Below are 16607 nucleotides of genomic sequence, written 5' to 3' on the forward strand. Positions count from 1 at the left end.
CCAATCGATTTACTTTGAAGTTTTTCTTGAGACATCTTTTTCAGTCGAGTAAATATGTTTGCACATGGTTGATATCAGTAAATTCCATAGAAGTTCATCGTCATATTATGACAGTCTATATGCTTTAATAGTTCAAATTAAATGTCGGCACTATTTTGTCCACATAGATATAAACAAATTCTTTCGTTTTATGGAATTTAATTATGGTGTTCTAAAAACAATCAACTCAGGTAAACTTTATCGATTACAATAACATCAACGAAATAATAAATAGCGTTTACCCGATGTAAGTCATCAATAAAGTTATGAAAAAATTTGTTCAAAAAAAGTAATTTAATTGGACAGAGAAACATTTTGCGTCTTGAAAAAATTAGTGACTATATCTTATAAAATTATAATTTGTTTATCAAATTTATTGAGTTTAGTTGAGTAATTTTCTATAAAACTCAAAATCTAAAACGTAAAATTAATATTATTTCAAAGTATTTAAAAAAAATACAAAATTAATATAAATCAGTAATTTATTATTTCCCGGAATTAATGCATTTTACATCAAATATTGAGAATCCAGCCAATTTCATTTTAATTTTTTTTTTTGTTGCTAAGATTTTATTGACATGCTACAATATTTATACTACCTAAATACATTATACATTATTATATATATATTATACTTATGTATATGACGAAAATATAATTTACATAAACTATGAAGTATACAATCATATCTGAGAACATTTAGCAGTCAAAAAATGATTGAATAATTTATACTACAGTTATTGTTCCACGAATAAAGCTATTTTGCTCAACTTATGTCTCAAATATTTGTGGAGATACAGCGCATCTATTTTTAAATAATAATACAATAAACTTTTTACCAGATTTCAAGTAAACGTAAGTCGCTCAAATTAAAAAAAATGAATGAACTTACTATCACCACAAATACTTGCCTAGATACATTGCCTTGTTAAATAATGTAGAATGAGCTAAGATGTAGAACACAATAACTCATCCTGAACTTTTCCAAAATTCCATACCTACGTATGTGCTTCGAATGTAATAATACGCATTATCAGGCGATCTATACATTCTTACAGTGTATCAAGGAAATATAATGTCAAATTGCACTGGGAGCTGATGATTCGCGGAGTTCGGCAATTAAATGGCAAACTGCATTAACTGAATAGGCACTGTTACTCGTACGATATTCAGACAATAATACAAACAGAAGTGAATTCGTTTATTACCTAATTGAGTTGTAAGTACAATGCGGTATATGTAGGTATGTGTGCGTCTGAAACGTGCGGAGAATAAAATATATGGAATTCTCGAAGACAAACGAAATAATCAGTGACACGTCTTCTGGACCACGGACATAAAAACTTAAACAATTATTATTAATCCATTTACTATACACGCATTTATATCAGTCGGAACAAACTACGAATACCTCAAACGTTAATATAAGTTACCGGCTAAGGCATTTACATCGGTCCTATCCTATTCTCAACAGTAATCGACGGTCTATGGTCACACCATATTTATAATGTGTCAGAGTACAACAATGGTCTGTGGATCTTATTTTAGTACTTAAATATCAACCGTCACATTTTGTACAGGATTATTGAAGATTTTGTAGACGAATTATCCGGAGCATACTGCTGCCATCTGTGGCTCGTTATATCTGTAAACCCACCGAAATCGTATAACAGTTGTTGTATCGCGTAGAATGAAACAGTTGGGTATAAATGTATTACAATTTTAAATACTATAAACGGGTTTCATTTAAAAACACGGTTTCATACAGTTTATTTAAATTTCATATAGGAACACTGATACACTAACACTGTTCTCAAACTTCCAGAATTAAATTAAATATACTACTTTTTAAATCACATATTCTATATTATGTAATTGAAATACGATTTCAAAAAAAAAAAAAATTAACACCACTAAAAATAACCAGAAATCAAAATAAACGATGATGCATTTACGAATGTTTATAAAATTAGAAAATATTTTCGAAGCAGCTACTAATCTTATTGTTTAATACATTTATTTCAGTTTAACTGGATACTTGAAATACCTATATAATTTCTCAAAACTTTATTTGAGTATCTTTGTTTTAATTTTTTTGATTACATAATCAAATTAATACTACATTACAGAATTTTATATGGATAATACGAATAATTATATTCATAATATACATTTATTATATTCATAATTTACTTCCAAAATAATTTTTTTTTAAATCTTTATAGAAAAAAACTATAAGTCGTATACATAATTGTACATTACACATTCAGTAAAATCATACAATTAATATATTTAATTCTACTCATACCATTTAAAACTAAATACATATAGGCGGTAATTTAAAAAAAAAATGGATGAGAGAGGAAATATTAATAGGTAGTTTAAAACTATCAAATATACTATAAAAAATATTAAATTTCAAATGATTAAATATTAAAAAAAAATAAAGATTAGCTTAAAAATAATTGTTAACATAATATGTTGAGTTAAAAGACAATATTTATTCTTAAGCAGAAACATTTTCCTACAGTCATAATTTAGTACACACGGTGGCTCGCTATTTAATGTTCTGATTTTATATAATTCTCATATATTTTGCAAAATATTAAATACCACAATGAATATTACAAATGAGCCGACAACGTTTTTCAGTTGATACTACAGCAAAATATTAATTTGTACATTTTTATTTTTTTGAGTTGTACCTAATATTTAAATTATATTATTAAACACGACTAGCGTAAAATCATATTTAATTTCATTACTTCGCTCTTTAATTTTTGTTTTCAATTCAACCAAATCAATGGCTTGACAACAAAATATAAATGTTTTACATATAATATCGTAGGATTTGGTCACAATAAATTACACATCGATTTCAAAGAAAACATTATGAAATTTGTTTTTAAGCGTTTGAAGTTTTAATGTTGACAATTTGATTAAAATCACGAAAATACACAAATTATATTGTGGTTAAAATTGTATTAGATGGGAAAAATGATTGATAATTGTATATTTAATTATTATATTTTTATATTGAATTGTATGTTAGCTAAAACTTGAAAGATACAATTATCTGAATTATCCCAATGAAAAGTGTGTACTATTACCCAAAATTCTAAAAAAAATAAATGCATTATTTTTTATAAAAATTTAAATGCTGGAGAAATATATTTATTTGGACTTGACATTTTTTCGTAGCTAGTTATATTTTACTATAAGCAATTACATTTTCGAAATATTTATGGTAAATTTTGTAATTTTAAGCATAAATAATTGCCCATTTAATATTCATATCATATTAAAAATGGTAAAATAAATTACTATATAAATACATCGTATAAGTTCAATAGGTAATATTATATTATGTTATGTTTAATAGTCCATCTCTGCTCAAAATAGTTTTTTGTATACAACGATTTATCATTGAATTGAAATTTAAGTATTTAACACAATATTCATTACAAAGTACTTTGTCGAGGTACACTTGACACCTACAACTGTACAGCAGAGCTGTAACCTACTTAAGAATTTTTTAATTTCTATTAAATGAATTAAATAAATAAAAATGCATTTATTTATATAGTTCTATTCAATAAATAAATCATGCATATATTTTTATGGTTGTTTAAAAATGTACTTGACCCTTCACGTCAAGTACTCCGAAAAAGATTATTATTCGAAGGTATAATAAACTGGATTATAAAAAAAAAATTATTTTTCATTTTTGAAAGATTTATTCAGTTTTAGTTGTTGATAAATCGATATCACGGTATATTCATTTAATTTTTACTTATTTTTTAATATTATTAAGCAAGGAAGTAACGAAATGTTATGAAGTAACAACGAATTGAGTTATAATAAATTATTGTTGAGTTTTCATAAGTAATAATTAATAATACTCGCCACACTATTATTTTGTGTATTTAATTATAAAGCGACCTTTTTGATAAATAATTTATCAAATCTTAGACTTAACAGACTAGTGAACTTGGCACTGTACTATATGTTGTTATCTCATGTAACACAATTTATCTTACTTCTAAACTTCTATTAACTACAGAAACCCGAACAAAAATAATATGTAGTGCACATAAATCTATATATATATATATTATATGAAACTAAAGATTCATTAGGAAAGTCACTTACGTTTATCAGGCGGACCCCCAAACTAAAGTGTAAAAAGATTTTAGACAAATTATTGCTTTTATAAGTATCATACTATTTCATTTATTATTTCACTGTTACTGTTGTATGAAGCAAACCAAGAATGACCTAGATGCACCATCTGAGAATTTCAATAATTTGGATTTTTCAAATAAATAATAAAATATAAAAATTCTTTTTCTGTAAATTTATAATTTATGCCCATGATAATACCCAATATAGTAAATACTTATTAAAATACTTATTCTGAAAAACACTCGCCTGTCGCACATTATTAGTACTGACTGCTGACGTGGATACAATTATTAAGAAATAACGGTAATACCGCGCATCTATTAATTTGCAGCAAGTTTTTAAGTAGATGTTACACAACATTTATTCTGGTTAATAGAATAGTCTGACTAATCATTATTCATTTTTACAACCTACAAAATATTAATTTATTATTGTTTTGTTATATAATTACATTCATATTTTAATTGCATTGTAAACAATTAAATTGAATGATAAAATGTCAATTAGAATTTTAAAATTGACTAGTGATGAACTACTAAAAAAAATCTATGCACTACGACAAACAACTATACATTTCTTGTAACCCCAAAGCTCTACTTGAATATTATACAAAAATGAAACTAATGTATCAATACAATTAAGTGCTAATTCATAAAATAGTTTATTTTTCCAATAAATTAGTATATAAATGATGCATTATTGTAAACACATTTGTACTAGAAATAATAAATCTAAACTAAAATATAAAACTAGGTATGTCTTAAATATGTCTTGCCAAACTCATCATTTATGTAAAGAGATGTCACTGATTTAGGGTTTGGGGGGGGGGGCGTGGGAGACAAAGCCCCAACATTGTTATATTGACACTAATAGAATTTTGCAAATAGTGAACTACTTCTCAACGGGCGTCCCTGCCATAACCAGAGCAAATTTTTTTTAATATTTATCACCAAATAATTTTAGTTGTATTGAAAAATGGCTAAAATGCATAAGTAAGTATAGGTAACATAATTCTAAAAAATGAATTACAAATGAAGTACCATTCAAATCAGTAATAAGTACATAAAACATAATATGTACACATTTATTTAAAACTACACATCTAAAACCAAAACTGAAAATAACCAAAAAAAAAAAATTAACAACTGTTCCTAACTTAGATTTTTAAGGGAATGAACAAAAGCAGAGCTGCACAAAAATTAAATTTACTATAAATCGGTTTATTGTTTACTTCACAAAAAAATCCAATCGTTGATAAAATCTTCTTGTTTCAAATCCATTGGCATTATTAAATGTTGTGTAGTCGTTTTGAATTTATTGTATTCAGCCTTGTGTCATAATAAATCTATAAACCTATCCATCTTTGAAACACTGACATAATATTTATTCATGAAACGATAAAATGTTCAACTTTTTGATTATTTATAGAAACCTATTACCTGTACCTAATGTCTCAATATGATTGGTAATAATGATTTATCTTGAAGTATTTCGAATACTTAAAAATTATAATTCACAAACAGTACTTTCCAGTATTATAGTTACTATATAAAACAACATCAACATGTTTAAAACACTTTACCAGAGAAACCATTTAAAATGTTTAACCAATTATAATATTAATATTGTTAGATGCTATAATACTCGTTGATCGTTATATTGTTTCCATATTTCAAACGTAGAAGTCGTACTACACAGAAACGTTTTGTTTAGTCGATTAACTTTGTGTTGTTAGCTTCAATAGTGGACTGACATGGCCAATTATAAAACGTATAATTTAAAGCTCATTATCCGCGATTCGGTTATTGTATGTTAGTATTTATGATATTTAAACTTATAAGAGTGTTATGAGCAATTTTAATGATAGTGTTTAAAAACTTAAATACTTTGAATAATATTACGCGTGCACCGGAAATAGGTGCACATCATTCATCGTGTGGAAAATAAATCCATAGAAGCCATAAATCCTAAAAGTAAATAAAATAACCAAACAATTGTTTTCAAACTAAAATCTGATTATTATTAGGAATGCCACAATAGCATTAATAAGCTTGGGAGTAAATGCGTACATAATCCGGATTGAAGACAAAATACGATTTTTTGCAGGTTTTTATTACAAAATAACAGGTAGAGGTATTGTTTAAGTACTTCGGCTGACAGGCTGAAAAAGTTAAATTTTTTTCTTTACATTTTTATTTTTACATTTGCTCGAAATGAACAAAATCAAGTACCATGCCAGCAATAATATGAAGGGGGGTTAGAATGAAAGAGGAAAACCAGTTTCCAACTAGGATTTATAAAAAATATATAACAATCTACATTATACATAATAACTACCTATAGTTATTTATTTTTGTCATAGGATTTATTTTAAAATGCGTACCTGCATGGAATAAACAAATAACGGATTTTAGTCACAATGAACGTAATACAGAACTAACTGAAATTACCACAAAACCATTCGATAAGTGGGCATGATTATCAATTATAAGGGTTAGGGTTTTTATGACTTCTCTGTATTTTTTTTCTTTAACTCATACACATTGCCGAAAATATTATTATAAACCCATTTGCTCTAAATAAATAATTATATAAATAATTATTCATATTTTATTTTCATGTATTTTTATTAATTTTTAAATATAGGGAAATGCATTTTTTATTACTAAATAAAGTTATAAATAGTTATATGTAATTTTTTGTAAATGTTATAGGTAAATATTACGTGATATTATTAAAAATATCATTGTTTAAAACTAAAAAGGTATTATACTATAGAAAACTTTAAGTTATTAGCAACTTAGGTATTAAAAATCGTATTAATTAGTATACAAAATATTTGATATACTTTGAATGAACAATTATATAATTTTTTAAACACATTTTATAATGTCAATATTTGATTGATTTGAGAACATACTTTTATTATACATATTATGTTCCAGGCATATTTGCATGCATTTTATTTGAGTTCTAATGCCATAAACATTCTTACCCTAATTTTATTAGTGAATTGCATTGTATACATGGTCTGCACATTCACCACACAAAAATATTTAAAGTTCATCGATTTTTCTTTTATAATTCGAGAAAGATTGTACAAATATTATACCAGTGATCATTTCGTAGTGTATTTTATAAATCACAATAAATAAAATTAAAAATGTAACTTAAGTTTGTAAATGACGACAGCTGCGCTAATAATGCTATTTCAATTGAGTTTAGTGCTTCGAATGAAATTTAAATAAACAAAAAATGCATGTTATTTTATTTTTCATTAAAAAAAAAATTGTTATTTATTCATATAAATTAGTTAATAGTTTTATTTATTATAATGCATGGATTAATTACCTATTTTATTTTTTATATTTCAAAAGTATTATAAAAATTGTTATGGATAATACAGGACATGCTTTCATCTAAATAATTCTTGATTGATTTGAAGTCGACAAATATTCTTTTGACCACCATTGTTAACAGTAGGAGTGGGTTCAAAACACAGATCATGTATGAAATTAAAAAAAAACATAAAATTAGTTAGTTATTCAAAAACTAGTGAAGTTTCAACTTTATCTTTGAACTATTCTTGATTTATCTTCAAATTAAAAAGTTATATTTTCGGGTTTCGATACTTTACAGATGTCATCTAAAAGTGTACACGTAGTTTTGTGTTCATCATCGGAAACTTTCTACAGAAAACTAAAATAATTATTTTGAACTCGTACTGCCCCGTGTTACAATATTCAAAATGATATACCTAGATAAAAAATGACAAGTCATTAAAAATGGAAAAAGGGTTTTTTACTTGCCACCCTGTGAAATAATAAAACTATTGGGACAGAGTTGATATATTGTTCATTATTTTATCGGCCAATATACAAATAATTTATCTTTGAGCAGTTATTTCTGAGAGGGGTCCATGGGCCCAAATTATTGAATAATAAATTAAATTGTAATAATGTTAAATACGCAAAAATAATATATGTTAAGTGTTAAATAAATGAATATCGCATTAAATAATAAAAGTTTGTTGAGACAATTTGTTACACAATTTGTTACACAATGGTGTTTGCAATTAAAATAAATTATAACAATAATTGTTTTCTTCATTGTCGGGCTTAAACAAAATGCAAACAATTATGTGTGTAGAAAGTCTGGAACCATCGTAACCATAAGCACAAACAAAAAATTGATATATGGTCCAATATACATCTTAGCAATTGGTACATAGTTTTATGGTAATATCGGGAACCACTGTCCTAGAGAATCCTTAACGAACCATCGCACAACTGTATTGGCTGCTCTAGTCTATCACGGAAGGCACGTACAACAGACTATGCATTATAAACGTAAGAAAGGGAAGCTGCCAGACTACACGGTTGAGGTGCAAGTGAGGGTATCAGGGTGTGTCAAACCTTGTACTGTGTAGATGGGTGATGCCAAATGTTGATGATTGTCGTTGACGATTCACTTGAATACGTTTCCAAGAGGAGGTGATTGTGGCAAGTCCTTGGAAAATAATCGTTATAGTGGAGATAGTATTAACACTATTCCAAGGTATTGAATTATAACTAATAAGTTAATAACAGTATCATGATAATCAATTGAATAATATGATAAATGTCGAAACATACATTTTTCCAACCCACCATTTTATTGCCTAATAGAAAAACAAAACCTCCTACAGCATTATAAGTATTTATTTTATAGAACACCGTGATAAATAGAAGAGGGGACACTATCAGGTATCAACGTTCAGTAGTGTTTTTCATTTACAATAATTGATCGTTAAATTCAAATTCAACACATCCATTACCTACTCGAGGTACACTCGACTGCAGCTGAGCAAGTTCTCCATTTTCCGCTATTTTATATTTGCAAAAAACATTAACTCAATAGTATCAATCAATTCATTTAGTTATTTGGTGTACACTAATGTATTTGTATATGAGTTTATAATAATGCCTAATAGAATTATACCGAAATCGATATTTTCAATAATTTGTATATACTGTATTTTGACAAAGTGCTATTATTTTCCTTTCGTGAATTCAATGTGAAATGTATTGTATAGACGGTTCCGCTGGATAGTAAAATATTACGTAGAATGATCATGAACTACGTAATGCGATTTTAATCGTATTCAATTAATTTACATAGAAGGAAAATGAGAAAAGTTCGTAAAATTGTAATAACCGTAGAAGTTACGTTAAATATTGCAATGTTCATGTTGTCTATGGAACAATTGTTGATTTTTTAAAAATCCACATTATCGTTTCTACTTTAGTTTGGGTACATGTATGAGCTTTTATTCGACTTATAACAACACGTCAATGTTAAAACGTTATCCTTAGCGTATTTAATGTAAGCTTCTTTCTGATGCTCTGGTTGTCAGCTAATAGTTTCCCAAAGCGTCACGGTATAAGTAGTAAAGCGTGTACCGTGTACTTTCAAAAGTATAAGAAGTACAAGCCACAGAACTTTAAGTGAGTTCAGCCGTACTTACTTGATCTCGATAGTTTCATTCCAAATAACTGCAATTTCACAGTGTTTGTTTATGTTTACAAATGTGGCATAATATAACGCCTATCTTATTACTAATGCTCGTATCACTAAAAAGTAAAAACCACTGAAATACGTGTTATAGTATACCTTTAAATCATAAGCGATTTATTCCTACACATTGTTTTTGTTGAAAACAACTTATGAAAAACTCAAAACTATTCACATTTAATTCAAAAAACAGTACAAAAATTGTGAAAACAGCACTTACAGTCTAAGATGTTTTAAATATTCAAATATATAGTATACTCGTCTATAATATTGTTATCAGTACCTAAATTAATAAGCAATTAATGCTACAGAGTTCGAGACCACGTGCTGTTTGTCTGATTTATATGGTTCTTGATTAAAAAAAAAATAAATGAATACCTACTTTAATTATTAACTTACCCACATGATTACATATTAGATATTTGACTTATAATTAGATATCTATTTTTATCTATGTAAAAAATAATATATTATCATGTTTATGGCCAATTTTCAAGGTTATTTTATTTTTTTCATATGACGATGAGATATCTACCAGTAGATACAATTTCTTAGTAAGCCTATGAAAGGTAATTTTTCTCCAATTTATGTTCAATATTTGTATTTAATCAGGACATTGACAATTAAAATTCCAAACTCAAAGTTAATTTATTCTGAAAATGTCATGTATATACATTTATATTTTATCACATTTTTTTTCCTTGAAACTCATTGACGTTTTCCTTAGTATTTATAAAACATAATGTGCTCTCATTAATCTTCTGATGATTAACATTTTAATGTTTCACTGAAAGTTATAGTAAAAATGAGCGAAAAAAAAACTCGCACTCAAACGAAATTCATTAAAAACAAATAAAAAGTAGTTTTTTTGTGTCTATGAGATTTTACCGAAAAAACTTTATTCGTACAATAAAATGTAATGTATATAATACTATTCTGAAATATATTATATGTATACAACTGTGCTTGTAACCGTTGCATAACTGCAATGGTTACTTATTGGCTTCTTAGAATTTTGAGCTAGAACTGCAATATTATATGCTTTATGGTTTTTAATATTTTTCATAATAAATATGTACATATTTTTCTATGTTAAACACGGATATAATATTTCTTATTCGTTATTTTGCGAATAATGTAATACGTATTTAGCGTATTTAAGTGAACTTTGTTCTCCTTTCCTCCATTACATATTTCAAAAGACCTATGTTTCTAGTACTGTCGATTATCGTATTCTTATATTGTTTGTAAATATTAAATTATTTAAAAGGAGATACAACGCTAAGTTTTGTTTTTATAGCATCATATCTGTTTGTTAATTAATTATCTTTATTGTTTTGCGTTGTATGTACTTTGTTTTTTAGATGTTAATTTATGCGTCTCGGTCGACAAGCTTGGCATGGGTTAACAATTTTCACATTGTTCGCTTTTCCAACTCTTAACGCACAAAAAACTTTTTAAACGTGTCAAATTAACAATTCTCGCTGTTTACACACTGTATTATAATATGATCACCATTGGAATATATTTCAGTCTCATTTCCACATATTCAATCATACTGTTAAATATACAGCTGTTGCACTATTCTTCGAGTTTACTTAATATTATGTGTGTTTATAATGTTATAATATAGGTATATAGTACATAATATCCACATGCTGGCCACGTCATAGACCTATGGAGCTCGTGTTTTAACTATTTTACTAATAAAATAATATTTATTATTCCTTTTCTTTATCTTCATATTACTTTGTATTATATTGAGGGGCCATGACTCCATTATCGCTGACCACTCATGTTATATACAGTGAACGCCACGTAATATATTTAGGCAGATAAAAAATTTCGTCACTTATAAGACTCGAAATCCCTTGGAATGGTCTGATAGTAACCAAATACATAAGAGAAGTCAGATTTAACTTATATAACTCACAACTTCCGTTATAAGTTTTATAAGGAAAAATGTTAGAGATTGTAGAAAATCTTGGAAAAAATCTTGAAATAAATATTTCATTAAAAAATATATCATATAATTAAATATTAAATGAAATCTTAATTTGTAATTTTAAATTATATGCTATAAGAATAAATAATGGTACCAGACAAAGTCATAATAAAACAAACTATGCTTTTTACTAAAGAAATTTTAGCTTTAGCCAATAGCTCAAAGGCATTCTAAAAAAAAAAAAAATACTAATAATATAATAAGCATACGAGAATAATAATAATGTACATTAGTGATTTTTTCTTTTGTAAAATAAACTTATGTATTTCTATGAAAGCTTCTGGTGAATTTTTTTTTTTAAATCTAATAAGTAGCACACTGACTAAAATAGTTTAAGTCCCACTGCATTGCAATGATTTACTCAAAAGCGAGGTACAATATAACTTACAACTATACAAGAGTGTAAGTTTGCCTTTTTTGCCCCATTTAATTGCTTAGGTATTTTATAAAATCGTTATCTAACATCAACGTATATTATATCACTACTTCGAGATGAAGAGTTAAGTGGTAGCTTTGGAAAGTTTTAATGGCAGCAATAGAAAACTTAAATTTATTTCTATAATTATTACATTATATAATATGTAGATGTTGTCCTATTTATAGACATGTTTATTACGTGTTTGTAGTTTTAAACAATGGGTAATGTTAATAGCTGTTAAGTGATAATTATATAGAAAAAAATAAAAATATACAGTTCATATTATGTGTAGTGACTATTATACCTATAACCATATTATACGTGATCTAGGCAATGTGTATACATCTGTTACAGTAGGCTGTCTTCATTTTGTAACTTCAATGTAGGATTAAACCCATTTCCTTATCAATACTTACTCGAAAAAAAACTGACATGTACGACTTATACTGTACTTCTTTCAGCTTGTATAGGCTTAAGCATAACTATTATACCATTCGGAATCTCATAACACTTTTTCGATCAACTATAGATTAACGATACTTTGGATGCTATTTATATTATTAATTTTATTCCATACCATTTTGCATCGGATGTCAAGAATACTGAATTTCATTATACAATAAATAATATTGGAGTAGGTATGTTGAATGCTTTCCTTAAAGTTAAGAAGTAAAAATGTTTAAAAATACATTTTGTGTAGTTATATACAAATCTAACGACATTATAATACATATTATATATATTTCTCTATATATGAACATACTTACTAAATCATATCATCGGAAATTGAATGATAGTCAAGCTTAAAATATCGGGTGATAATATTATATATTATTATCCTATATTAACGAATATTGAAACGATGAATATAAATCCTGAAAAGTATGCATCGACTAGAAAACATTTTTTTCTTTTTTACTTCAGTTGAATAGTGTTGAGAACTTGAGTGTCTTTAGGATTTGCGAGGCATAGGTCAAAAATAATTTCTAAAAATATTACTAAATCAAACATAAATTTCAAAGACTCTTTAAAATCCCAACTTTTTAACTTTAAAAATAACCGATTCGAAAGAATATTTTGTCTATCTACCGTAAAATCAGAACAATTGTGAGTTTAGTCTTTTACCCGGTACAGATGATACTATAACACCAAGAAACAAATTAAGACTATGATCAGCGCATAGAGCAAAAAAACGCTCTAAGGTCGAGTGTGTGTGATACGGGAGGAGGTAAAAATATCCCTGATTTTAGAATAATTGGGAAAAAAGTAAAAAAACACAGAACAAAGTAAATATTTAGTCATAATATTTAATACTTGTATATAACGAGTTGTTGGGCAGAATTTACTTTATATGTACTTCAAGTTTTAATCTTGTCACCGTTTATTTATTTATTTATATATATTAAGGGGCGAAGCCCTTTACAACAAATTAAAATTTAGATACCATATAAAAGTTTCAACATAATTATAATTCAATAATAATTATAATAATAATATTAGGTAAAATTAAATTATAATAATACAAGTAGTAACAAAAATGTTCAATATTATAATATATTATGATGAATGGTGCTCTTATTGACCAACCGCATCATACGATCAATAAGATTATTTCTGCCATAATTGGTAGTGTGCGCAGGAACTGAGAAAGGGATATGATGTCGAGTAGTACTAGAAGGGACCTTGAGAAATTGACCAATACAAGAAGTGAGGGAGCATCAATGCGACCATCCACTAGTTTTTTCAAAAACTCTACTTTGGTGTTAACTCTCCTGTCTGCCAATGAGATGAGAACTAGTTCCTGCATAACTATAGAGTAGTCATGGGGAGGATGTTTTATTTTTAATGTAAAAACTGCTCAAGATAGGAATCGTCTCTGAACACGTTCTAATTGACAGGAGTCCGCTATCGTATAAGGGTCCTATAGGACAAATTCATACTCCAATAAATAATGGACCAAGGAACAATAGATTGTTTTCAGTGAAGAATATAGATTAAACTCTTTCGAAATACGTCTTACGAACCCAAGCGTTTTTAAAGCTTTGCAACATATCATTTAAATACGAGAGAGAAAATTAAGGTCAGTATTAAAAATAATACCTAAATATTTCTTACTGCTCACAGATGTTACATTGAAACCGTTGATTGCATAAGTATAACTAATAGAGGAGCGGTGCTTTAAAAATTACATTTATTCACATTAAACTGCAAACCAATAGTTTTCAACCATGCAACCGTTTAATGCGAGTATAATATAAGTAAGCAACTTATTTAATTTTTAGAACAATAAACTCCAAAAATCAACTATTGACGGACTAATGCTTGGCTAGACGAAATCTATATACTTACGTTGTCGTACCTGTGATATAATAATACGTATTATTTATTAATAGAACGGACAGGTCATGATTCAGTGTCAGGGAGAAGATTAACTTCTGGTGGAACGTTATCGTCGCGACAAATTAAATGTGTCAGGTTTAGGTCAAGTTTCGTACTGTTCCGAGTCGGCACATAGGAAACTAATAATTATTTCCTACATCAATCCGGTCATGATGATAATACTGTTATTGTTGTACTTCAGTGACGGATAGAATTATTCTTCCAACGGTTGCCCGATGACGGCGAAGCGTTATTATCTTACTATTTGACGTGTGCTAGCCTGGGCATAAACGAGTTAAAAAGTTAAAGTTAAGTTAACAGTTAAGTTAGTTTTAACTTTTTAACTTAATTTTTGAAATTTAATTTTCATTAACTTTTATTTTTAACTTAACTGATGATTTTTATTGACATAAATCTAATAAATAACGTTAGTTTTAATCAAATTCAATTTCGTTAATTTATAAATAATTAAATAATAAATATTGTAAAATTATTATTGATGATAAATATTGCATAAACATTTACTTTTTATTATTTTAAAATATATTACTTAAATTAAAAAGAAAATTATCAAGTAAGGGTAGTATAACCACTGGTTGAGTCCTCCCGTCAAGTGTTCATGTAAATACTCTTAGGTACTAATATCACATATTTTTATTGTTCCTAAAGGAACTGATTGTATATTCCTTATAAAAGAAAAAAATTATATATATTACTAGCTGATACTACATTTATAAAAAAAAAAAAGAAATAACTTAACTTAAGTTAATTAAATAATTATAAGTTAAAACAGTAGCTATATAATGTACATATAGCATACTATAAAATACTTGCTGAATTGCAGTTTTAAATATTCTCATATCATTCCTTGAAAACGTACATTTGCAGTTCATATATAGATAAGAACTATGTTACAGAACAGATTTAGATTCATTAGTACTGCTTGATTGATGGTTAAACATCAAAAATCAAAGGAACTATGCCGGTTGTTAGATCATGCATTTACTAAATGCATTTTTTTTACCTATCACCCACACATATATTGTGCAATGATAACTTCATTCTGTATGAACATTAATTATCACACTTCAGCGTGTCTTTACAAGTTAGAGGATTATCTGCAGCTGAACTATGGTGGGAGGGTTATGGTAATTATAATTATAGAATACAATATTGTTGACATGGATGGTTTCCTCTCAGTGTCCTCCATTCTATCAACCAACTCTTGAATTTCTCATTTAACAGTTTTTGCTAATTTGACAATTTTTTATAACATTATATGCAATTGTAAGTAAATAAAGTAATGCGTAACTACCAAAGTAAAATGGATGGCGATCCCTCACCATACCTTTCCCTTAATTACACCGCTGATTATAATACGACAAAGCACTAATGTAGGGTACATTTTTTTACTCGTGTAACTCAAATACAATTGTTATGAAATTACTATACTTTTCAAACAGAAATAAGTAACTCTGTTAAATTAAGTAACACAAAAAAATGAAATAGTGAAATAGGTTCTCTAACTTCTTAACTATGGACAAGCAACTTTAGTACCTATAAATATTATGCTATAGATATTGTTTAAAAATATTTAAAAAAAAATAATAAACACAAAATCATTTTTAATATATAAATATATATAACATGAGGTATTGTTAATAAGCAAATAGGTACCTACAAATAAAAACAAGACTACATATACCAATCCACCTGAATTATAATATTTATTCAACGTTATATATGTTTAAAATGTATAGTGCTATAATGTACCTATTTTAATTGCCTACAGGTTATTGAAGCAATTGTGACGATTATAAAATAAATTATAAATATAAATAAAATATATATAATATGTTACGCTAGAAAATATGCATATGTTTCGGATATAGTTATATACCTAAGGTCTGTCATTTTCAAAATGTATAAACTGAACAAAATAATATCCAAAGAAATCATGTACACTGTATATAATGCGATTTATAAATCTATTTTCCATTACGGTTAAATAGTTTAGGGAGGTTGTTC

Source organism: Myzus persicae, unplaced genomic scaffold (assembly GCF_001856785.1).
Source record: "Myzus persicae strain clone G006 unplaced genomic scaffold, MPER_G0061.0, whole genome shotgun sequence".
NCBI classification, from domain to species: domain Eukaryota; kingdom Metazoa; phylum Arthropoda; class Insecta; order Hemiptera; family Aphididae; genus Myzus; species Myzus persicae.